This window comes from Corvus brachyrhynchos, unplaced genomic scaffold, assembly GCF_000691975.1.
Source record: "Corvus brachyrhynchos isolate BGI_N302 unplaced genomic scaffold, ASM69197v1 scaffold258, whole genome shotgun sequence".
NCBI lineage: Eukaryota > Metazoa > Chordata > Aves > Passeriformes > Corvidae > Corvus > Corvus brachyrhynchos.
The window spans coordinates 2,469,707-2,493,958 of NW_008240122.1; the positions used below are offsets into that span (position 1 = coordinate 2,469,707).

A 24,252-nucleotide genomic window follows, 5' to 3' on the forward strand; every position below is an offset into this window, starting at 1 on the left:
GGAGAACTACTGATGCATATATATTTTTCTTTTTAGTTGGAAATTTTCCAGTTTGGAATGTCCCCTCCAAAACATGAAAAATGCACATCTCTGAAGTCAAACTAATTTTTTTCCCCCATCCCCACTTAGCACAAAAGGAAAACACAGAGAACATTAAACTGCATCACTGAACAGTAAAAGATTAGCCCACCAATGTGCAACTTTCGTACTCTGCAGCATCCAGCCCCTGAGAATTGAGGTTTCTGTGGAGTTTGCACCAATCCATGGTGCTGTGCTTCAGTCTGCCCCTTTCTCCTCCATTGCTGAGGAAGTGGCATCAGCCTCTGGCTGTGCAGGGCTTCAGCCACCTCCCTGCCTGCCCCCATCACTGCAAATCCTAGAGCCATGGGGACTGCAGGACCTCTTATGGCTTGTGGGGGCAAACTGCTGGGGAAACAAGGGGTCCAGCTGCTGCGTTAATTCACTGGTGGCTATGATGGTACTTCTGTGGTTGCAGAAGTGCTGGGACCAGCTGCACAGGACCCCCAGTGTTGCTCCACAGGCTGAGGAGTTCCTGCATATGGCTTGTCCCTGCTTCCAGCTTTTGGGGTAGGGGCTGAATGGAATTCAGAGGAAATACCAGCAGAGCTCGATTGCCCCAGCAGTTTGTGCACTGGCTTGGAAGTCATGGAAATGTGGCTCCTTTGTTCTTCAGTCTCTTGGCTCCTGTGCATGTGCTTGAATGTATTTTCATCCGGGGCTTTATCTGTCTTATTTGCTCATGTTTTAAAAGTTGAGACCTCAGAGGTATTTTGGCATTGTTAGACAATTGTAAGTGTTTAAGGATGCTGGAATTCCCTGAGGCAAGGATCTTGCTCATATCTTACTGCAAGCTGTCTCCATGGCGCAGTGTAGAGCTGCGTAGATTAACTAAGCCTGTTCCTGGGGAGCTGCTTGCCTGCCAGGAGCTGCTTGTGTGTGTCAGTGGATTGAGCCAGTGCAGGCTATTGCTCATCACTGCGGGTTAGACCAAACTGTGTGCCAGAACCATGGATGTGCCTCTCCCAGGGTGTCTGCTTGGGTGTCTCTTGCAGGTCTGCCCCACACCACACACCGCTTCAAGGAGAACGCCTTATCCTGCAAGTCCCCCCTCTAGTGTAAGGGGTGGTTCTGTTATGCAAGTAATAAAAACATTTTAGTGTGACACACTTGCAGCAAGACACTAGAAATTCTATCAGGTAGAAGGTAATAGCATACTTTCTGTTCGAGTTCTTAAACTTAATTAAGAACCACCAAAAATTAAATTGACTCAAACATGCATTTGCTCTGCTTGTCAGTCTGAGGTAGCATAACATGGCTCTGATTTTTAACCAGGATTTAAAGTTTTGTCCTCAATTGGGTTATCTAATTTGCTTCATTTAAACACTGCAGGAAAATGAAAAGCAGGTGTTTCCTTCATTGAGCACCTACTGGTATGCTTTCTTTTCTATTTTGAGTTTTAGTCACAGCATTTTTGAATAATGAACCAGGACCTCCTCTTTGTTCTCAGGAAAGCTGAACATACAATATAGGACTGGAGGACTGGACTGAAGCTGATTCTCCTGGCGGTTACTGTCATAGTAGATAAAGCTCTCCCATAAACGGGAAAGGGAAAGGAAAGGCAGCTCCAAATCTTTATTTATCATCGGTGTGTCTTGGTGGTACTTGTAATTTCCTGTGGTTACTATGGCGAATAAAACAAAAAAGTCCCTGGGATAAAGGAGCAGAAGCAGTGTTCTGGCCTGAGAGCATGGCAGTAGCTTCCCAGATAAACATGAACTCTGTTCACAAAGTTATGGAGCTCTCCTAGCACAGAGCTGTGCAAAATGAGAGTAGAGCCGTAGCATCTCTTGGCTGAACAGTGATTTGTTTCCCAGTTCAGCCAGGGTGGCAGGCACTTACTTTGTATTCTGTTCAGTTGCAGTGTTAGTCTTTTATGAAAGTCAGCAGTTGATCACAGGCTGCAAAGAACAAAAACTTATGAGTTTGAGACAATCAAAAACCAGCCAATGTAAATTGTTTTGAAATCATTCAGAGTTTGAAATGACTATGTTTGTATAATAATATAGTTATCATAATCAAAACTGTAGATACCTTATGATTAAAGAAAGAAGTGGGTGAATTCTGTACATTCATTGGAAACACAAGAGCTCAGAGCTTGTCTTGGAGAGCCTTAACAAAGCACTAAAGAGTCCCAAAACAGGGATCAGCATGAAGCATCCTGTTACCGAGTGAAGAAGGAGTTTTTGGAATAGCCTTTCTTGATTGTTCCAGAAGAAGAGTGAGCATTCATGCTATAGGAAGTGTTTTCTGAGAATTCCCGCAGGCTGAACAGTTCTTAGTCATGGCAAAGATTTGATTATTATGACTTTTTACATTGATTTTCCACTAGCAATGGGGAAATTTAATAGAGGCCAGAGGTTTCATGCATTTTAGTAAAGGATGTTTATTAAAACCTTACCCGAAGTGCTGTGAGATAGAAATCTTCTGAGATTAGATATTTGGAAAACTGTTGCTTAAGCTTCAGGAAATTGGGCGTGATCATTTCATTATGAACCAATTTGATTGCAGGCTATCTCTTTGTAATTCAAGCAAAAACCTGTCAGAAGATTTACCGAAAGCTGCTCTAGATGTTGATCTCAGTCCCATGATATAATTCACTCCACTGATTTCATCTGAAGGGCAGCAGTACTGGGACCATCTCTTCTTTGTGAGAGGACTTACTGGGCTGTACAGCTAACACCATTGCAGAGGTCTTTAGGGACAGGGAGCAGCACTTGTAGCTGATGAAATTCTACTTGCTTTACTAGCACACAGTCATGGTATTGAAATGGTGGTTTTCTCAGCTTGCTGTGGTTTGAAACACTAGCTTTAATTTCACAGCAGTTGACCTTGATCGTGCAAGACAATATGCAGCAACACCATGGAAAAGTCCCAGAATACAATTCTCTTTAAAAGAAGCAAAACAAATCTGATCCACTGGTAATCTTAGAAGGTATTTAATCTAGCAGAGAGATGACGGCTTTAACAGGAGTGTTTAAAAACTTCTACTCAGATGCCACTCCTAATGATTTTCAAATACAAATAAGCACTCAAATCATTAAATTCCCAAGTAACTTCCCCCCACCTCCTTCTTGAAAAGCCTTAACTTTTAAGAAATGGCCTTTACCTGTAGATAAATACTGCATGTAGCTGGGCTATGAGGCTTGCATTCTTCCAGACTGGATTCATATGTGCACACATTTTTTAGCACAGCACATGCATGAATAAGCAACAGGAAGGTTATGTAAATACCACGTTCCTATTGCACTCTTTTTTAAAGCACATTCCATGCTCGTGAAAGCTGATGGGCTGGGGAGCAAGAAAGGCAGTACAGTTCTGTGGCCTTATACTCTGTTTTATAATGGCAATGCAAACATTTTTTCCCCACCTGGTCTCATTAGTATGGGTGAATGAAAGGGGGAACTTTTCTGTGGCTGATAGTCTCATTCTTCTGCTGTGCCATTATTAGCATACAGTGCAGCATGTGGGTAATATTATTTGGGGAAATGGGCTGGCTTTCTTGTTCCCTCTATTTGTGTGTGCACGAACAACTGACACACTGAGGGTCTCATTTAGCAAACCTTCCTCTGGGTGTGCTCCAGCCTGCCCATGCTGGTGAGGCTGCTCAGAACGTGCTTAACTGTATTCAGATGTTTAAATTCAAAAGGATTTGAACATCTGTTTCTCATTAAATACATGCTTAAGAGCTTTGCTGAATCAGGGCCTTAGCCATTAAGAAATAAACAGAGACCACCAACTTATTTTACATATACTCTTGAAGAGTGTTCAGATAGATAGTAATGACTTTCAGTCAGTACTGCCCAAAGTTGGCTTTGAACTACTGACCTAGAGGTGAAAGGCTTGTATCCTATTACCAGTCCCTGGGGCAAACCAGACTTACTTGTTTTCAAATATTAATGAATTAAGTCAAGTCAAAAATGTAGCCCCATTGATTGCCTTTTCCCCCGTATTTTTCCTGTGTCAGCATCAGTAACTGATGCTGCCATAGAAAATCTTCAGGAATCTCTGCTGCCCACACTTCTCTGCTTTAAATCACTTACATTGTAAGCAGTCTTAATAACTGAAACACGTGGCTAGTTTTTAAAAATATTTAGAAATGGACCTTTCCACGAATGTTGATCGTAACTGTTCATCAAGGAAAACATACTTGTGTGTAGGGTCTAATGAATTATTTAGCTATCTGTTCTTCTTACAATATGCAGACATAACTCTCACTGACACTAATAGGAGATTCATATGCATGCCAAGAGCAGGGAAAACCCTTGGAGAGTATTTAGACAAAATTCCTTGAAGGACTGGGGGAGAGGGGGCACAGCAGGAAGGAAAATCATTGATGCAAACATGAGTTTGTCATTTTTCTGAAGAGGATATGTGTATTTATATTTTAAAAAGACAGTGGGGGCCCTTAACTAACAAATATTTAAAATTCTATTTTTCATTCTTAAAGGCAGAATTTAGATGAAGGCCACACACAGACCTCCAGATGAAAGTAGAGGCACAGTAATAATGAAGAAAAGCAAATGCTCCTGGGTAAGGGCTGTTTTGAAAGCTCTGGGTTTAGTCTTGGGTATTGGGCTTTTGGGAACTTTTTTCCTACAAAAGGAGGTTTATTGAGCCCCTGTATGAAATCGAGGGCGGAGGGGTTTCTTCATCACTGGATAGAGGATGTACACTTGATCCAATGAGTCAGGTGTTGAGTGGTTCTAGTCAGATATTGCAAAGGCCTATTTCCAGTAGGATTTTCTCAGCTGCTGGGTGGTGTATACACAGTGCTGTCCAATGCACATAGGACCTGTGTGACCTAGAACAGGTCAGCAGACCAGGGACATTGGAGCCTAGACCATGACGTGCTTACAAGTGCGGAAAAGACTCAGGTGCTGTGGCAAGAGATGCAGATAATTTCAGTTTTGTTGTCAGTCTTTTTAAGCCATCCCAGCTTATCAGAGATCCATCCATCCAGTAGTGCTGTATCAGAGGAAATTCATTCCAATTTAGTACAAATGGCTGTCAAAAATCACTCCAATATCAAAATTACATAGTCCATTCCCTGCCTCTGCTGCTTCTCCTCCATGGAGCTATCCTGCCCTATGTGGCTCCTTCTGTTGTTTCAGATGTGGATCCAAAAATCCTCAACTTGGTGTCACCACTGTGCTTTGTTCCTAAAACTGGCTATTTAGTAGCAGGGAAGAACGATCTCTAAAAAAGCCTCTCTGGTACTTTTGGTATTTTGGTTTTACTTGCCTTTCCCCAAGTACATGTTCTGCCACTGGTTGAGCCGGTGACTGAGAAGGGAGGGGGATGAAAGATCTTATTCTAGGTGAGATTTTTGAGGTCTATGCTTTTTGCTGTTTCTGCATTTTGAAATTGACGTCCTTTGCCCCACTGTATGTTCCTGGTGTTTGGAATTTCTGAGCTCTTCCTGTAAAGCTGCATTGCAGGCAGGTTAATTCAGTTTATGGGAGAAACTGTGATGCCATTAGTAAATGCTTCTGGCAAACGGCAGTAAGTAATCTGCAACCCTGAGAAAGTTATAATGGCTTTTTTCCCTGCTGCACACCTGGCAGGAGGACAACGTGCCAGAAATCATCACCCTGAGCTGCTCCTGGGTTTCCTGGCTCTTGAAGGAGTCTGGCCCTTGCTAACCTTTGGGGTTGAGTGTAACATGGTACAGTGCACAACTTCCAGACAGACAAAGCTACTTTAAGTGGGTAGTGTTTCTTTACTGTAAACACTTCCCATCAGTTCTGGAAAACCACAAAATAGTGATAATGCAAAGTTACTGGAAAGAAAGACTCATTAGAAATTGCATCCTGATATAAAAAAGATAAGTCACACCAAACCAGTGACATTTCTTAGGAGAAACAGAATGTAAAAAGAGCAAGCTGGATTTCCAGTGAAATATAAATTAAATTGCTAAAACATTTTAATTAATCAAAGATTGAATCAGCAATTCATGGAAGCTATATTGAAAATGTATTATCTTATCTTGGCAGCATATCATTTGTGATGGGAAAAATTACCAAACCCAGAGCAGAGGGTAAGAGCTTACGTCTAGGCATGCAAATATTTCTAAGAATTCAAGTACTTTAGCCTGTAGAGACTGCAGTTTACTTTAGCCTAGTTCATTTTCCAAAAGAGGATAAATTCCTCTACCATCTATTTTATCATATTTTATATACTGCTTGGTTTTTTTACTGTTTTCTCCATGTTTTTTTTTTCCAGGCTGACATAAAAGAACAAAAAAAGAAATGTTATTGCTTAGAAATGGTCTCTATTAAAAAGGCTTGAAAACCTTTTTATGAAATGTTAGGTTTTTTGTGCTCAATCACTAGATCCAGTTCTGGCTTGTGACATATTTATTTTAACTGATGTGTGTTTTCACTATAGTTCAGAGAAAAATGACCAAGCCCATGCCAGGGGGAAAAAAATCACAAATCAAAGACAGTAAAACTGGTTTTGGATCCTTTTACAGAAAACAAACCTTTCTATGAGTAAAGTGATATATCTGTTGAAATGTTTTGAGGTTTGTTTAAAAATAGTGAGAAATTCTCCTCTTCTTCATTCCCCCCAAACCAATTTGTTTTCATTTTTGTCAAACAGAGAAAACCCTCTTCTTTTCCCAAAGCTAAATGTAAGTTTATGTGGTCCTTCGTATGAGAAGGTGTTTATTCTCCTGCATTGTCTGCTACTAGTTTCAGTATTTATGGTACTTTATTTTAAAAAAGAAACATTGCAGAATAACTAAACTGGAGACTCAAAGCATTTCAGCTTGCTGTGCAGTTATGCCCTGATCGTCCCTGGGACTGATGGTTCCAAAATAGAGGAAAATACAGAAGGAGGAGATTTTGAGATTTCAAGGGATCCTAGGGAGCGTTTAACTGGACCAGACTCTGTGATGGCTCTAAAAATCCTTCTTCTTCAGGTAGAGACACAACAGTGTCAGCCCATTAGCCCAGTCATTTTCACTTCATGAGTAGGAGACAGACATTTAGCTGTCAGTGAAGGTAAAGGAGGTCATTTGTAACCAAAATGGATTGTTTTACCTGGGCTTAGGGTCAACATCAACCCAGGGCAGCACTTACTTACATGCATAAAAATTGGTGTCCTTTAAGTGAAAAAACATTATAGTACAAAGAAACAGGGAAGAGGGACAGGCTAATTAATTTCAGTCAGTCCTGATCAAAGATACCTGTTCATCTTTGCAAGTTTTCCTGTCAGGCAGCTGCCTGAGGGGTGTGGGATGCTCTGCTGTCAGACCTAGTGCTGATCCCATGGCCTCCTCTGCGAGGTGGCATGTTGGGAGCCTGTTGGGGGCAGAAGGAAGGTGAGAGGTAACCCGAGGCATCCACAAAGCTCTGCCAGCCTGTGAGGGCACAGCATCCTGGTCTGCTGTGCCAGGCTGCTGCTGGGGCAGGAGAGTCACAGCCCCTGTTGGCAGGGGCACTCTCCCCTTGGTCATCACTGAGGAGTTTTTGCAGAAAGAATCTGAATGTATATCACTGAATTTGGTCTGAGATGGCTTTTTTTTCCTTTTTTTCAGGGTGAGGGATTTACTCAAACCTGTTTTCTGGCTGGGGTTTTCAATGGTTTGGTCTCTGTTTCCTTAACAAAGATATATGCTGGGATTAAAGGATCTTGAGTTAACCTCCCTGGCTTATTTAAAATGCACTCTTTGTAAAATACACATCAAAAGTGTCATGAACTCTCTTTCACTCTGGGTGGCATGGAGGGTGGAGAAATGTTATAAACAAAGTAATACAGGGTAAATTGTAATCTAAGAGGCAACCTTTTTTTTCCTATAGAAGGCAGCTGAACCAAAAGTGCACTCTCTAACTGCGGAACTGTGCTAAGGAGGATAATGTCCTATTATTGTCATTGCTTTATTGTTAAGCTGCTTCGAGTCAGTATTTTGTGCTCTTCTGGGAGAACAGTTTGGGCATAAATATACTTTCCATGCAGCTGAGGTCTGCTGAGCACTGCTGTTTGCTTCAGAGGGAGGAAGTTGCAGGTGGCTCGCAGGTTGGCAAGTACGCTGTGTTTAACACTGCTCAGCTTCTGCAGCGTGGCCCTCTGGGCCAGGGACTCACATCTATTTACCTTATGGCAGTTCCCAAGACACTCCCTTGCATACCAGCCACTGGCCATGCTTTCCTACACTTGTCAAATAACAGATTTGGAACAAATTGTGTAGAATTACAAGTGGCACAAGTGCAATGCGTAATTGTCTACCTAGCTACCAGAAGACAATGATAATTATGCTTTTATTTTTAATCGTATAGTGGAGGTGGCTAGAGTTCTTATAGTTCTAGTGTTGTTATGGCTATAACCATAATAACAGTTTAGATTTCTAGTTCAGAAATGTGATTTAATGTTTTTTTCCCCTAGAGAAAATTATAGCCCAAGTAGCAGAAGGCAAGTAAACACCTTACTTTACACATTGGCACTTTCATTACAACAGGCCAGAGAGCAGCACTGCACATCCCAAAAATATATTTGTATAGTATAATCAAAGTCTATGTAACATGGAGAAAGTTTCAATCCAAGGGGTAGGGAATTAGTCCCATAACAATAACAGAATTTGTATTTCAATATCCTTTGGTAGTCCCTGCACTAAAAACTGCTTTTTGCCATGAATCCAAACAGCAGTGTTTGCATATTGACTACTCAGCAGTATTTTAGGGGAAGAATGGGTACAATATGGTAACTGCAGCTGTGAGAGGCCAGGATATGAGCTGTCACTTGGCCCAGCTAGCCCTTATGGCAAAGATATCAAACTGCGCTGCCTCTTGCTCTTTACACATGTCACTCTACCTACTGTAGCTGTTTATTTGCTGCAATTTCAGTCAGAGCTTTGGGACCTTCATCACACCTGCTCCTTTTCTCAGTGCATCAGATGTGCTGTTGCATCTGTGTCCATATAATTTGTTCCTGTCTGTTAAGTGCCACTCTCCAGTCACGGGCACAGCTCACTGGCCAAGAAGTTGCTGGTGAGAGCAGAAGCTGTATGGAATTGAACTCTTCTGTTTCAGTGCTTCATAATAACATTTGTTTCATAAGACTTTTTCAGCCTGACTTTGATGTGGACCTGGCACTGGGATGTTCTTGAATTGTCAGAATATGTTTTTGTTCCCCACCAATGGGTTGACAAACCCATTCCAGCTGCAGTGAAAGAAATAAAATGAGAAATAGAAATGACCTTCTATCTGAAGGACAGAAGGGGAATCATCATATGGGTAGGGGGAGCCCCAGCCCAGAGTATTGTGAATCCCCCCACCACCATACACACACACATTGTGCTCTGAAGTTAATATTGAGCAATGAAGGGTGTAAGGCGCTGCTAATAACAGTGCTATTTGAGGGCTTAAGCAGCAAACTTACACATGGGGATTATCAAGACTCATTTTCTCCCATAAGTTCACCACCCCTGTTGTGAAAAGATGTTTTAAATTTAGAGACTGATGATTCCTGGCAGCTTTCTGGGTGACCATGTTGTCACTCTGAGCTATATATTTTTTTTTAATATTTTTTTGCATCCATCTCACCTTTTTGAGACCTGAATCTTTCCCCTGTCTTAGAAACAGGTTTTCTCCTTACTCTATAGCTCCGTCTTGGCAAGGATGTGACACAACCCGGTGTAACTCTTTGTAACTCTATAAGGTCACAATGTAATAAGTAAATGCACTGACTCCTTTGCCATCTGTGGGTGATGAACACCTGCATTAGGAGGGCATGGAATTCTTTCAAGGTATCCTTGAATAGACTTGTGAATAGAAGTATCTCCTGCATCTCAAGACATGTGAAAACAATAGTCCCACAGAGTCAAAGGCACTGTATTATGAAATTTAAACGTGTTTTGCTTACATGAGTCTTAGGATAAATCCTTTCTTTCTTTCAGCTGTGAAATCCCTCTTTCAACCCTTCAAATAACCCATCTGAAAGAAATCATTCCAGCAGAGCCATTACAATTAATTCTATTATGCAAACCTGTAGTTTCAGATTTTCATTAAACTCACAAATGGTTCCTCAGAGTAATTTTCTAAATTACAAAATATATCTTGGCTGTTTTAAAAGGCCTGTTATCACACACTATCCTATAACATAGGACTATAGTAATGCTGTGAAATTTAGTCCTCAGCTAGGATTTTTTAAGGAGCTGTGTTAGTTGCTGATGTCCAATACCAGTTTTAAGTTACTTAGGATCCAAGGGAGTTGATTAGTATCCAAGATTTTGAGGGAAAAAGTTTTCATCTTTATCAAGGTACTGCAAAAACTTTAGTGTTTGGAACAAAAAAAAAAAAAAGTGGAAAAAATTTCTAGGTATCACTAATGACATTAAAAAACAGGTTTTGTGCCAGCATTTACTGGTAGTCCTAAGCACATCTTTCCCATCCAGTAAAGTTCCTGATTTGCCTGGACTAGCGCTAAGCTAAACTCACCACCATGCGTCTTAGAGGAACCTCCCAAAAGCAGCAGAAGGGCTGTAATGTGGGCAGGCATGGGAATTTAACTGAATGGTCTCCTAAAGAAATCAATAATCAGATCATTTCAAAAGACCCATTCAACAAAAACTTGGATAAAATGACAGATTATTTACAACACTGGTTTAAAGCATTTATGTTGATAATTAAGAATAACAGACAAAGAGTATTAAGTAAAGGAGAGCAAGCATCTAGCCAGTCATTAAAAGAATGGAATTTTTCTAATCCTCTTACAAAGATGCTGTTTTGGGTTAAAGTCCCTTTCTGCATAAAGCAGCCACACCACATTTTTTAAGTCAATGAAGAGCCGAGAGCTGTAGCCCAGACCCTCAAAACTACTTTAAACAGACAACTCCCACTGAGAGACAAGCATTAAATTAATCTGCGGACTGGGTCCACGGGATGAATAAAGAGAGTATCTTTCCCTCTGTATGGCATGGCAAATAATTATGTAGCCAAATGAATTTGATATACCAGAAATTTATTAATGTTTATTGGTTGGAAGTTTCCACATTCTGTATCACACATGTTTTATCTCAGGGTTAAGAAATTCTAAGAAGTGTTTTTTATTAGGTTAAACTGAGAGATTTTAAATCATACAGAGCCACATTTATGGATAACATCTGGTCTTTACATTTACTCCCTTTTTTATTCAGTGAGGATTGTTTGTTCCTGGGAAAAGAGGGTATATGATTGTTTCTATCTGCCTCAAAAGTAACCTGTAATCTGCAAAATGGAGTAAAATTTACATTTTTGTTTCTTAGGTATCTGATAATCCCACTCAAGTCTCATTATCTACTTGTGCTGTTCTGATCATTAGTAAGTGCCCTTGATTGCAGTTGTCTTCCTTTGAGTCCTTTTGAGCCCTCGTAGGATCTGTGAGGCAGTAAGGTCCAGCAGAAGCTTCTTCAACACCAATTTCAAATCTTATTCAATTAGGCCTTCTTGGTAAGACATTGTTTAACAGGTTGGAAGGACCTCAGATTCTGCTTCTAGTCTATCAAACCTACTAACAGCTCCTGAAGATGCATAATTAACCTTCCCCTTGGCAATTTCTTCTACACTTGCCTTCATGTCACCTCAAAGTCTCTGTCCAAAATGACTTTATCACCCTGTTTATTGCTCAATCCTTAAAGACGTCTCTTCTTCTACCAAGCCTATCAGCCTGACCATACCAGCTGCTGTAGCGAAGCAACTGTGAGGACAGCACTTGGCACTCTCCTTCTTTTCTCAGTATCCCCTGCCCTTGCTGTTGCAAAGGTACCACGTGTCAACAGCAAAGTCCAGAGACTCCTGTCTGTAAGCTGTGCACAACGTAAGTGACTGGGCATGGTCTGCTGCTCTGAGAAATGCAAGCGTCATAAGCTGGTTAAGAGTACACCTGCTGGTAATTCTTTTCCTTCTGGTGTACAGGCAGTTGAGCAAACTGATTCTCATCAGGGAAAGGGCTCAGAAGTTTGGAGAGAGCAAGACTAATGCTCTCCCAGCTGTTGTCTCATTATACCAGTGCTTTGGTACAGCCTTGGCCCTTGGTGTTCAGAGGTGATGTGGACTGCTCAAAAGCATCTGCAGTACAAGTCACTTTTTCTCAGCCAAATAAACAGAGAGAGGAGCAGGTATAATAAAAAAGCTATATTTGAGTCATATGGGATTTTTCTCTTCAGTAACATACAGTGTCCGTAAACAAACTGATGATGAACCTTGCTGGATCCCCTTATCAAGAGAAATGAATTAAGTCCATGGAAACTAAGTCAAGGCTCAATTTACTGCAGTTAGTACAAGTAGAATTGTAAAAATACTCCCACCTTCTCATTTAATTCAATATTTTTGTACTAAAAAGATGATGGGTCAATTTTTTTTTTTTTTCTCAAGAACTTTTTCCTCCCTAAAGATGATACCCTGTGGAGTACACAACAAGCTGCCCTTTTAGTGTAAGGAATGGAGAAAAATGAGTGAGTAGGTTCTTTCTGATTTTATGCACCTCATTTACTTAGGACCCTTGTGAATTAAATCCTGTCCTGTAGCATATTACATCTCTTGGAAAAGAAAAGGAATCTGAAAATTTTGGTCTGAATAAAGCTAGTTTGTGCCACATAACAGCACTGTAGTGGGCTATGGCTTTAAATGCAAAACTTCTCTGACAAATGGACTATATTATACCCTATAGGTATGTAATTCTTTTTCTGTAACTGGCTGCCTTCTGATCCTGAGTTCAGCACAGTAACATATTAATGCCCCTGCAACCTCAGCCTATTTCCTGAATGAGGTTTTATATTAAAATAAGAGATATTCCTAGTGATTTTATTTTTATTTTTTCTTCCTCTCTTTTATTCAGATACTAGCTGATGCTGGTAATGGCTCAGGAGGTAATTTAGGACTAGGTTAGTGGTGCTACGTTACTCACTTCACCTCCATCTCTGGCCTCTGTAGACAGTACATCACCAATTGCATAATGTTGCAGGATAGCAGATTTCAGGCTGTGATTAATAATATGATTCCTTGAACCCTCTGTAATTACTTCTATTAACAGATGACTTGGTGCCTAATTAGCAAGTCACTTGGAATCAACTCATACAGTAAGTTATATTTCATGTAACTCTTCTTACAGAGCCCCTTAGAAAGATATTTTTCTGCCTTAAAAAAAAAAACCCAATCTCTGCTGTCTAAAATCAGGTATTGATTGGCAATTAGGTCTGAGGAAGCTGTGGGGGATAATTGTAGTGCACAAAATGCCACAGCCTTTGAAAAACCAAAGTGTATTTTCTCATGGAGCGATAACTTTGATGTCATAATTATGATCATCCAACTAGCAGCAGACAGCAGAGAGAGGCCAGGCTCCAGCTGTGTCTGCAAGCTGGTGCTGGTACATACCTGCCAGCTGCATGGGAATGATGTTTTACAAACACTCCATCACTGTTTCAAAGACCTCTCTCCGAGGTCTTTCAGGTTCTTAAGTGACACGGTTCCTGCCACTGTCCAAAAAAGAGGCAAGTATTAACAAAGCCAGTGACCAAACTGATTGCCTAGGGCCCTTAAAAACGTTGCTGAATCCAGCAGCACTTAGCAAAAGCTCAACATCCTTAGGCTTCTTCATTATCTTGTCTCATGAGTTTAACTCTCAGAGGTGTGAAGTTCAGTTTTAATTTTTTCTCTTTTGAGATGTATAATGTAAAATAAGGCATAATTGGAGAGTGATTTATCTTAAAATGCTTGTAATTCTCACATTAAAATGGTTCTGTTCACAGTGGCGAAAAAAAATGCAGTCACTCTCTAAACTGCCTACACTAAGCCTCAGAACATTTGGTGATCCTCTGGAAATGCTGCTCTGTGAAAGTGTCTGGAGTCTTAGGGGATGAGAGACCACTGGAGTGGTTTGAGACTCTTCAGAAATGTCCCCTATGTCAAGCATAGTTTATACTACAGTGGCCTTTAAATGTGATGCTCTCTAGTTACACATATAGTCAGGTGCTCTGGAAACCCCAGAGCAGACTCACTGCTGTCACCTGGCCCTGGCACGAGGTAGGAAAAAGTCCTCGCTTTTGTAATTTGGACCTTTGAACTCAGCCAGAGATTAGAAAACTAAATTTTGCCAAATGCTGGAATTAAAATCACGAAGTGATAGAAGCCAAGTTTCTCTAAAATAAGCTGACCTTCCAGAAAGATATGACTTGGAAAACTAGACTGGAAGCACATGCTGTTCTTTGGTTCTACTCTGGGGTTTTGGGGTTCGTTTGGGTCTTTTTTAATTCTTGCTTTTTCAGGTGCAAACAATGCAGATTGTTTATGTCATGCATATATAATACATCTTAAGTTTAAAGTCTCCTATTTAAAACATTAATGTGGTATTGTGGAAATATTATTGTACAACTTTTGTCTTTGCCAGTAAATATAAAAAAACCAATTCATTTTCGTTTTGAAGTGATAAGTCCAATATGTGCATGACATAGTGGTCCTCCATCTAAACTCAGCAAGTGTGTTTGGTTGCCATGTGTTAGAGATGCTGATTTGGGTCTAGACCCCCAAGCAGGGCAATATCCAAAGCCTCTGAGGACTGCGCAGCACAGTTCAGCAAGTCTCTACTTGTTTATTCACATTCAAGTTAGACTTTTTAAATGGTTTTGATTAGCTTCCAATACTTTTAGATACTCTTGTATATCAGCAGATGTGGTTTAAGTTTAGAAAAAGCTGGAGTAACCTTACCTGTTTTGCCAGTTTCTATTACTGTGTCTTGATTTCGTCCTTGATTTCAGAGAGACATTTCTAGGCCAGCACTCAGAGTACTAATGTTGTTCAAGCAGTCAAGGCTATGGTTAAAAAAACCAAAGAATTACCTCGTTAGTGCTGCCATGATTCCAAGACCAACAGCTTTATTCCTAATGTAGAGGTATTTGCACTTAGGGAGAAAAAGAAGGAATTCAGATTTGAGATCTCCTTGTCAGGAGCAAAAGAGAATTGAAAGTAAAAAGAATCATATCTGTCCAAACCCCTCTCCCCACAGAAACTCACACACATGTTGCCTAGGGTGTGTCAGGTGGGTCTCTGCTCAGCATCACCACTTTGCTCACCCAGGGGTTGCTCATCTCAGTTTTCAGTTTGCTTTACTCTATATCGTTGCTTGCTGAGAGGCCACCATTATAGGCCTGACCTAAATGTTGGAGTTATGAAGAAGAAAAAAGTCACTCTGATGGAGAATAGATAGTGACAAAGACTTTATTCTCCTGTCCACACCGTCAGCTGAGAGGGCCCTGCTATCAGCAGTAACTGAGCCTTGAATCGCACGTTTTCAGTGCTGCAGGCGGGAGATGGGCTTGGGTTACAAAGCTGAGTCTCACATCAATTAAAGTCTGTGTGCACAGCAGCTGCATTCAGAAAGGTGGAAGAGATTTAATCTTCACCTTTCACCTTGGGTCAAAATACAAGGTTACTAAGACAGACTTATTAAAAATGGATTGTTTCTGCCAATTTAATGTTAAAAGTTTGCAGTTATTACAAAAGCACTTTAGTATTTGCTCCCTTTGTTAAAGAAACTTGCAGTTAAATAACAAGGAAGTAATAAAACTGTTGAAACAAACAAATAAATGTTTATGTCAGACTTACAAAGTCTGCAGCAGTTTTAGTCTTTTTTCTTGATAAAGACCAGAGAATTATTCTCTACTACATCTTATTTGTGAGTAGGTGAATTATTCTGATCAAGGGTAAAGAGTCTCCCAGGACTGAATACTGAAGGTGTTCTTAGCTTAAATATAGTGGAAGTAAGATTTTATTTTAGTACAAATAATTATTTAAGAAACAAACCCTACCTGAAGTCCTGACTTCTTAGCTGCATCTCAGAAATCATATGTCCAATTTCAACTCATCACTGAAGTCTTTGGCATCTTTCATTGTTTTTCAAAGGAGGCTGAATGAAGCCCAAAGGGGAATATGTTGCTGATCTGTGTTCCCAGGGTGCGCTAGAGATAAACAAGATACGATTAATCACATTGGTATTTCACTTCCTTTTAGATTTGTGATTTGTTTGTGAATTGAATTTGAGGACAAACATCTCCATATGCAAATAAGCAAATCCCTACAGTCTTTGTGTCTTTCTGTGCATCTAAGTGATTTCCCCAGAGAGGTAAAGACAGACATTTTTCTGTAGTTTGTTACAGCCTGTTTTCCAAAGTTTTGTGGAGAAATATGTTACTCCAAGAATATATATGCATTCTAAAGATGGGGTCAAAACCTGTGTTTCATATGGGTAGCAGTTTGTCACTGCTAAAATCAATGGAATCTTTGTCATTGACTTGGAAGGGTATGAATGAACAGCCTGTGAACAAGGGAAACTTACTGTCATTATTTTACAGAAATTCTGTCGTTCCAGTTTTGCGTCATTAACCTCAGGTTGAGTAAAGCTGTCATAACAGAATAGAAAAAGCAAACTGTGCTGGTAGCAAACCGTACTTTTTAAGGAGAATATTTGGAATGAGAACTCAGCCAAGAAAATTGAATTTTGGAGAGGAGTTCTTACCTAATGCAAGAGTCAAACATGCGATGTGGTGTGTCTGTGCTGGGTTCTGTGTCACTCACACAGCAATTGTGTCCCTTTGAAAAAGTGATACTGAGTGCACACTAGTCCTCTGTACAAAGAGTGTGTATTTCATGGAGTGTGTGCATTGCTTGAGTTACAGCTGAATAGGACTTTTTAATATATTCCAGATATGTTAGGCAACAACTGAAGAAATATGTGAAGCATGCTCTAGTCTTTGTTTGAAAACACATGTATTTTATTTATAATGTGGAAACTGTACAGTCATCACAATAGTTACACTCTGACATTTAGCTTTTTTATTAAGAAACAATACCTTTATTAAAATTGTAGCAGTACTTTTAATGAATTTTCTATTTAAATTATTGTGAGTCTTATTTAGAGTTTGAATGATACAGAGTGATATTGGTCATCACTTGCACATTAAAAAACGGTTCTGCTCAGTGTTTCCAGGTCTGGAATAAGTCATAGAGGCCTAAGAGCTCTGGTGCCTTATGATGGCTTTCATTAAAAAAAATAGAAATCTTGTTGCATATATGTCTGAATAAAGGTTGAAAAAATGAAGTAGATGTAACTGTCAGAGCATCTCAAAGGTTTCAACACTCTAAGTATATCTTCTGCCTGTCAAAAGTCACCATGTTTCCTTGTGGCAGATGCCAGCTCTCAGTATAACGTAGATGGAACAAGCTTTCCCAATCCACTGTTGCGCCAATGGGCTCCCCACCATTCAGAGGCCTCGGCACTCCTGGCTTGGGCGCAGCTGTGCCATATGCTGGGGCTCCACATGGGTGTCAGGATCACCTGCATGCCCCTGTGGGTAGGGCTGTGTCCCAGGCCCTTGGGACAGTCCTGGCAGTGCAGCATGCAAACACACTGCTCTGCACTGCCTTGTTAAACACTGATGCCCCTCTACCGAGGGCCTTGCTGCCTAGAGGTGCCTCACCTTCCTCTCCTTGGGTACCAGTATCCTACAAAGGCATCTCTGTGGTACTGCATTAATGCCCTGGTGGCAAAACCAGCCTCAGGTAGTGGCTTTCTGTTGGGGCTGCACAGGTGGAGAGGGCAGAGGTGCTCCTCCTTAACTCCTCAGAAGTCCTGACCTTCTGGGGAGTTAAGGTCAGAAAGGCAGATTTGTTTGTTTGTTTGTTCAGAAAGTATATTAAGCACTGAACTTTGAAAGCCTTTAGCTGAGTTGATAATTCTTTGAAATATTCATGAGTAAAATCTGAAAATCTTTATATATAACATTTAAAAATGTAACCATTTCTGCCTGTTAATTTATTAATCTAGGAAGTCAAGGGTATTGCACATCAGAATACCAGAAGTAGAGGTAGAAATGGGTGTAGCTGCTGCCTTTCTGGGTTTGAGGAGGATTTCCTTTGTGTTATTTTGTTTTCAAGTGTCTCATCATCTGGGGTGAATGTTTGCTTTGCTTCTGGTGAGGGGAATGACGAAAACTGGCACTGTTTGATTGAATTTTTCCTTCATTCCCATGCATATATATCTTTATACAAATGTCATGATTTTGATTTTGATTTTGATTAGACTTCTACCAGGACTTTTCTGTTGCAGGACAGAATTTCTTCCGACAGAGATTTCAGAAGTCCTTTATTCACCAGTATTCTCTTGGCTGTGGAAACTTAGTCAAGTCTTTAGTCCAAATCAGATGAGAGCACTGACCACCAGGTTTTTTAACTGGGACTGCATCAGTCTCCCCTGAGTTTTTGGTATTTTGCATAAAACTTTTAAAGGCCTTCTTTTTCATCCCAACAGGAAACAGGAAAATATTTTGCTTGAAAGCTGAAGAATTTCATGCTAGAGAAGCACCATTTCATATCCATGTGTAATCCAGAATTGAGTTTGTCAGTGTAGTCTGAATTCTGTCTTTGATCTCTAAAAGAAAAAGGCAGCCCATGAAAATACTCTTGAACTAAAAGAACATAAACAGGCTTAAAATACCACTTTCTCATGGAGTGTATCCCACAAAATCTAGGGCCCAGTGAGTTTAGTAGGGAGACATGCTGCAGTAAAGGGACAATTTCAAAGCTCAGAAATTTTATTTCATTTTTAATCTAACCCTTATCTGAATTTCTTTGCTGGATTTCCAGTCTCATTACCCAATATTTGGCATTTTGTTTCCCAAGAAGTATGGCAGAACAAATCATTTTGTTGGCAAGGAATGTACACATCCAGTGGGCTTCTCTGCTGAGATCTTTTAATTTGCTGAACACCTCAGATTTTCTCAGTTAATTCTTTCTTATAGAGATAAATAACGCTCTGCCTGTCTCCAAGTCCTGCAGAGGTGTGTGCCAACCATACTCCTTGCCTCACCTGGGAGGCAGCTTTAAGGGCTCCCATCTTTTATAAAATTGATGAGAGCTCAATTGCCTGGCTGCAGTCAGTGTGCAGGGCCCTGGAGCAGAAGACTGCTGTGCCTCTGTAAAAGCTTGTGTAACTGGGGCATTTTCAGAGCAGGTTGGAAGATTCTCAAAAAGCCCAAATGATTCTCTCTGCTGATTCTTAATGAACCCTAAGGGAGAGGGTCTACCAGTATGGAAGATAAGTTCTGTGCATCTTAGCATGGATCTATTGCCACCAGAATGTAAGAAAAATATGGCACAATTATTAAAAAAACCCAACCGTAAGAGCACACAGTGAATGTCCTACTAGCTCAGCAAGGAGCAGTGGGGATTTGAATGACCTGAGATGGCTTAGTTGTTATCTGCCTTTTACTCTGATTTTATTCATGGAAAACTTGTTTTCCTCTCAGTGCACTACAAATAACCAGTCACCTAAAACATTAAATAATGAAATTCAAATGTACTGAGTTAATCACTGGAAAAGTGCTTCATCTGAAAACTCCACAGGGGATCACATTTCAGAACACAAGTGTCCTTGTACAGTATGCATTTCCTCTTTGGTTCACAGGTTTGCTCATGCAGAGATTTAGAGTAATATTGAATTACTGCCTGAAGCCATGCCTGACTATCTTTTTCATTAATTACCTTCCATGGCTTTGGGACAGATTAACTGATAAATATATGAATCCCGAGTGCAGTAACCTTTACTGTGTACTTAGAATTACTGATAGGCATGTAATCTCAGAATCTGTGAAAAACTCTTTTTTTCTTCCTATAGATTACTACTGAGCTTTTGCTATCTGAGTTGCCCATCCACGCTGCTGTATTGTCTTTGCCAAAAGATACTGTTAACCAACAACTAGGACCTCTGTAACTGCCCAGGAGGAAGATTGGTATGGCTTTTCAGAAAATATATTTGTTTCTCTTTTTCTTATATGTTAGCATGAGAGATGGCTAAAACTCCATAATGATATGTGTTATCTTTTCTGGGCAACAGATGCTTCAGAGTAGTCTAAGAAATGCAAATGAAGCAACTGTTTATCTGTTTAGTTTTTTGGGTTTGTTTTTTTTTTTCCATTTTTATCTTTCCTTAGCAAAATGTCTCAGGAACTGGTCATTCTGGAAGGCTAATCACATTGTTTACAAAAAAAAAAAAAAAAGCCTAGCCTCAGTTGCAGCTGAGTTTTATGTTTCTCTAAGCTGCCCTTCAGCAAATTATCTGCTGCAAGTATTTTGACCAGTGTACAACCTTCTCTGTGCAAAAATTACTCCAACTGTTTAAATTTTTAAATTCTCTGCGAAACGTTTCAGATACTCAATCTGGGCATGGAGTGCTGTTGTATTTTTTTGCTTTAATTATGTCTTGTGGTTATTCTTACTGTGTAATCTAGCTAGTGATCTAGTTAGACAATATTGTTGAACAGCAGCCTTGCTGGGATTGCTCGAAATTTCCCGCATGTAATCCCAAAATCTTTGCTTTAGGTGACCATTGCAAGTCAAAAGAATCACTTCACCACAGCCTGAAGAAATCAAATCAAGCCAGTATTATAAAGGAGTATTATAAAGCCAGTATTATAAAGCATATATATAAAATTAACTGAACTAATGTACTCGCATACTTGTTTTTAAGGCCTTTGCATTGATGTATGTTATAAGTTGTTAATAATATGTGGTAAGAACATCTATTTATAGGAAGTTATTGCAAGTGAACAAAACTTCGCTGATGTTGTTATAGGAGGTCAGTTTAGACCTATTCACATTCATGAGATTGGATTTGAGTTAGAATTACACTTTTAAAGTTTTAAATATGAAATAGAACTATACAGGGGGGTAGAGCAACCAGAGCCTTTTTTGATTTGTTAGTCTTCTTTGACACTAATATAGGATTCCCTTCAGCAAAAGATATTTTTAAAATTACCAATAAGGCTCTGTATGCCCCAAAAATATGGGAGTAGCATTGCTAGTCTGTAGCTCCTTGGGGTGGAGAAAGCCTTGGATTGCATGCCCAAGTAAGCGAGTCAGTTTTATAGCAACCTCTATCCTCTTGAGCCTGAGCACTCTTATTGCTAAGCATCCATAAAATTTGTGCCTAGAGTAATTTTTCTTCCATCTGTTCGGCTTGAATGGAGAACATTTGTTAAACCATGTTTGTAGGGATGTTCACAGTGAAATGCATGCCCACCCTGATGTTAGGCTGGTTAACTGGTCTTTTTAGACACAAAGCTGATATTGTTAGATGGCACAGAGCTTGAACAAGTACAAATATGAGAGAGCACAGTTTTTTCTTTTCTTATAAACTTGAGTATTCTTTCCCATTGTTGTTCTAAAAAGAGCTAAGAAGAGTAACCAACTACCCACTTAGAATAATTAGTAGTTGAAGTCCACCTGTCAATTGCTTAAAGTTAGATTAAGTCCAGTCTTTGCAGTCTGATACTTTTTCAGATTCAAGAAGCCAGAGCCATGTAAACATTGAAAGTAATTATGTCTCTTTCTCCTCCTTTTCTTCCTTTTCTTCCCCCTTTTCTTTCTGATGTTAGTTATTATAGAAAAGAGTTGACTTGAGTTTCAGAGAGTCTGCCAAAAAGCCTCTTGCATTCCCTGGGGGATTGAATTTTACATTCTTCAGCAAACAATGTCTCCTGAAATGCAAGAGGAAAACACTGTTTTTCTTTTTAATCTAATATCAGTGTCTAAGCCTAATGGAGCTCTGATTTTTATTTTCAAGCCTGAGGAACGTCATGTGTTGATATTAGTATGTGCCTTTTTAAGCTTCATTTGTTATCTTTAAGCAGCTGCTAAAGTGTAAACAAGTTGTTTTTCTCTTCTGTGTTAAAAAGGGCTCTTTACTTATCCAAAAACTCCACTGCTATTGTGCTTATTGGGCTATGCTAGCAGCAGTGAAAAAACATTATTGAATGCCACAAATGTTTGGTTTATTTCAAAGCCTTTCTAAAGTGCAAATCATCTGTTTCTTTTCAGCCTTTCCCTTGCTAGTAGAAAATTTAAAGAAATCAGTCAGAGATAGTAACATAAGAGGTTGTCTGTGAGTTTTTTCAAGTGTAATAAAGAAGGGATTTCATATTTCTGACAGTGATTTTACATACAAAATTCATGTACAATCCAGAATTTCAAAAGCGAGCTTGGTTGAGCATGTTAAAGGAGGTCTGATTTCTCAACAGAGGAGGAAGTACAAAACATTATTCCTTTCAAGGTAAGGCAAGCTGAAATCTGACCTTTTGGGATTATTTATATAGAGCATATATACAAATTTCACTCTTTCTCTGCATTACCCCAGCTCTGTATTTCCCTGCCACACCACAAAGACTTTCCAAAGAGAAAAAAAGAAATGGGGCAGGGGAGAAGAGTGATTTTAAACATTTTGCATACAGACAGCAGCAGCAATGTCTGCATGTGTGCTAAAGAGGGAGTGCAACAGGTGACTTTCAGGACTGAGGCTGTTTGACATCTCCACTGGCTATACCCCATCTCCAGCAAAATCACTGCCACCAGATATGACTAGATTGCTAAGACCACTCCTTGAAATGTACAGGATATATACATCTTGAAATGCTCCTCAGACTCTCATAGGAAAACTCCACAACTAGGAAAACAATCATGTTTCCAGATTATTCCTTACAACTTTCCAGATTTTTTTTAATTTGATTCCTTTTACCTTTGTAGCTTGAGTTTCACTTGATAACTCAAGTTTAAAGTACTGATATTTGCTTAGAAACCCATGGTGCACACAAAAGGATCTGTACAAAGGTATGTTTTAGGACTGAACTGCAACTTATGCATCTCCTTTAGTTAGATACATATAAAGTGTAGCTCAGGAGTCTTCTGGCAACTGAAGTCCAACTAGTGGCTTGCTCGGCCTGGCACTGTTTAAAACCACCAAAGGACTGTGCAGAGCTCTGTGCAAGCAATTTTTTCACTATCTGGTGGGCAAAGGGTTCTGAAATAGAGGGCACTTTTGGGTGTCTCCTCTCTTCCACAAGATTTGTTCAGAAAATGATATTTGCTCTGTAGAGGATTTTGTTCTGCACTCTCCAATGGTTGGTTTGAACACTTCCAGTAGGACCTTCACCCCAGCTTTGTCCTAACTGTGCTCATGTGGATGCCTGTTCTGGAATGAATAGGTGTTCTCATACTTATTTTATGTTTATTTTGGAAAGTAAAAGGGTTAAAGGACTGTGTCTTATTGTGTAGTTAAAGGCAGCTTTTTTATGAAGCAAACTCCCTGAAGAAGCTTTGTTTCCTGCAGGTTGCTGGAAGGTGGTAGGGAAAAACATTACACCAGCTGCAAACCTCTTGGGATCTCCCAACTCTTGAGGCAGAGTGTGTGTGTGTTTGGGGTGTAGGGGAAATAAAACCTCCTGCCAGGTTTTACCGCAGGAGTGAGAGGAAAGAAACCACTGTAGGGCTCAAATGAGCCTCCTGAACAGAGGCGTGATTTGTCACAGGATCTGCTACTGATCCAACTTTTCTTACTTTTGGTTATCTGAGATGTTTCTTGTGCTTATACCTTCCTGGGTCTCTTCATATGCCCTGCTGGAAACCCTGTGAGTGTAGTTTGCTGTATATTCTACTCAGTAGAAGATACTTATGTTGCTTTAGAAGAGCGTAATAACATGCCCTAGTGCAGTGCAAGTTATTTTAAATATCAGAAATGTAGATGGACTGCTATAATTTTAGCATGAAAGTGTTGCAGCATCAGGTACAAAATGTGTTGAGTGATTTCTGGGGGTTTTTTTTACATTTTTTCCCTGAAGCAATCATGTTTTTTTTCCCCCCCACATAGCAAGATCTAGCCAACTGGGCATTGTTTGCCACTCAAAGGTGCAACAAGAAATACAGTTCTGTAGTTTTGCCTGTATTGTAAACTGTTACTGAGATGAATAAACCCCACTCAATAGCAAAACTACTAGAACTGTAGATGTTTAAAAGGCACTAAATCACTATATTTTCTTGTACACATCCCCTTTGCCATTTTGGAAAGAGTTACGGAGAGCAGGCTTAGCAGATGCCAAGCTATCCTACACAGAGCTGACTGCTCCGGCTTGATCCTGCATGCCCAGTTCAGTTCTTCTGAGATTTTACAACCTCAGGATAGTGGTGCAGAAACCAAGCAGGCCAAGTGATTTAATACAGTTTTCTCCCCTCTGAGCCTCTATGGATTTCATTTCACAGTAGAGGGCACTGTGCAGTTGGAGTTCATCCTCTCAAGGAGCTGTATAAACTCCTGGTTTCCTGTAGGCATAGAGATTCCAGGGTGCTCTTCAAATTTATAATTTTAGCTCTGCTTGCT

At 40.0% G+C, this 24,252-nt stretch overlaps 2 long non-coding RNA genes across 8 annotated transcripts in view; one reads left to right on the forward strand and one right to left on the reverse strand.

The window, feature by feature from the left end:
• The window catches only part of LOC108449228, a 320,210-nt gene that overhangs the window by 240,867 nt on the left and 55,091 nt on the right, over positions 1 to 24,252 (forward strand). For 5 of the 7 annotated variants that reach the window (XR_001865356.1, XR_001865358.1, XR_001865353.1 and 2 more), the window contains one exon: positions 19,723 to 19,837. The exons of the other annotated variants lie outside the window; for them this stretch is intronic. This is a non-coding gene — a long non-coding RNA (uncharacterized LOC108449228). The remainder of the gene's footprint in view (positions 1 to 19,722; positions 19,838 to 24,252) is intronic. 7 annotated transcript variants of the gene reach the window in all.
• On the reverse strand, positions 30 to 16,655 carry LOC108449229. Its single transcript, XR_001865360.1, has 5 exons — positions 16,567 to 16,655; positions 15,860 to 16,009; positions 15,066 to 15,204; positions 14,760 to 14,863; positions 30 to 1,979 (listed from the first exon to the last, which is right to left on the reverse strand). It is a non-coding gene; the product is annotated as an uncharacterized LOC108449229 (long non-coding RNA).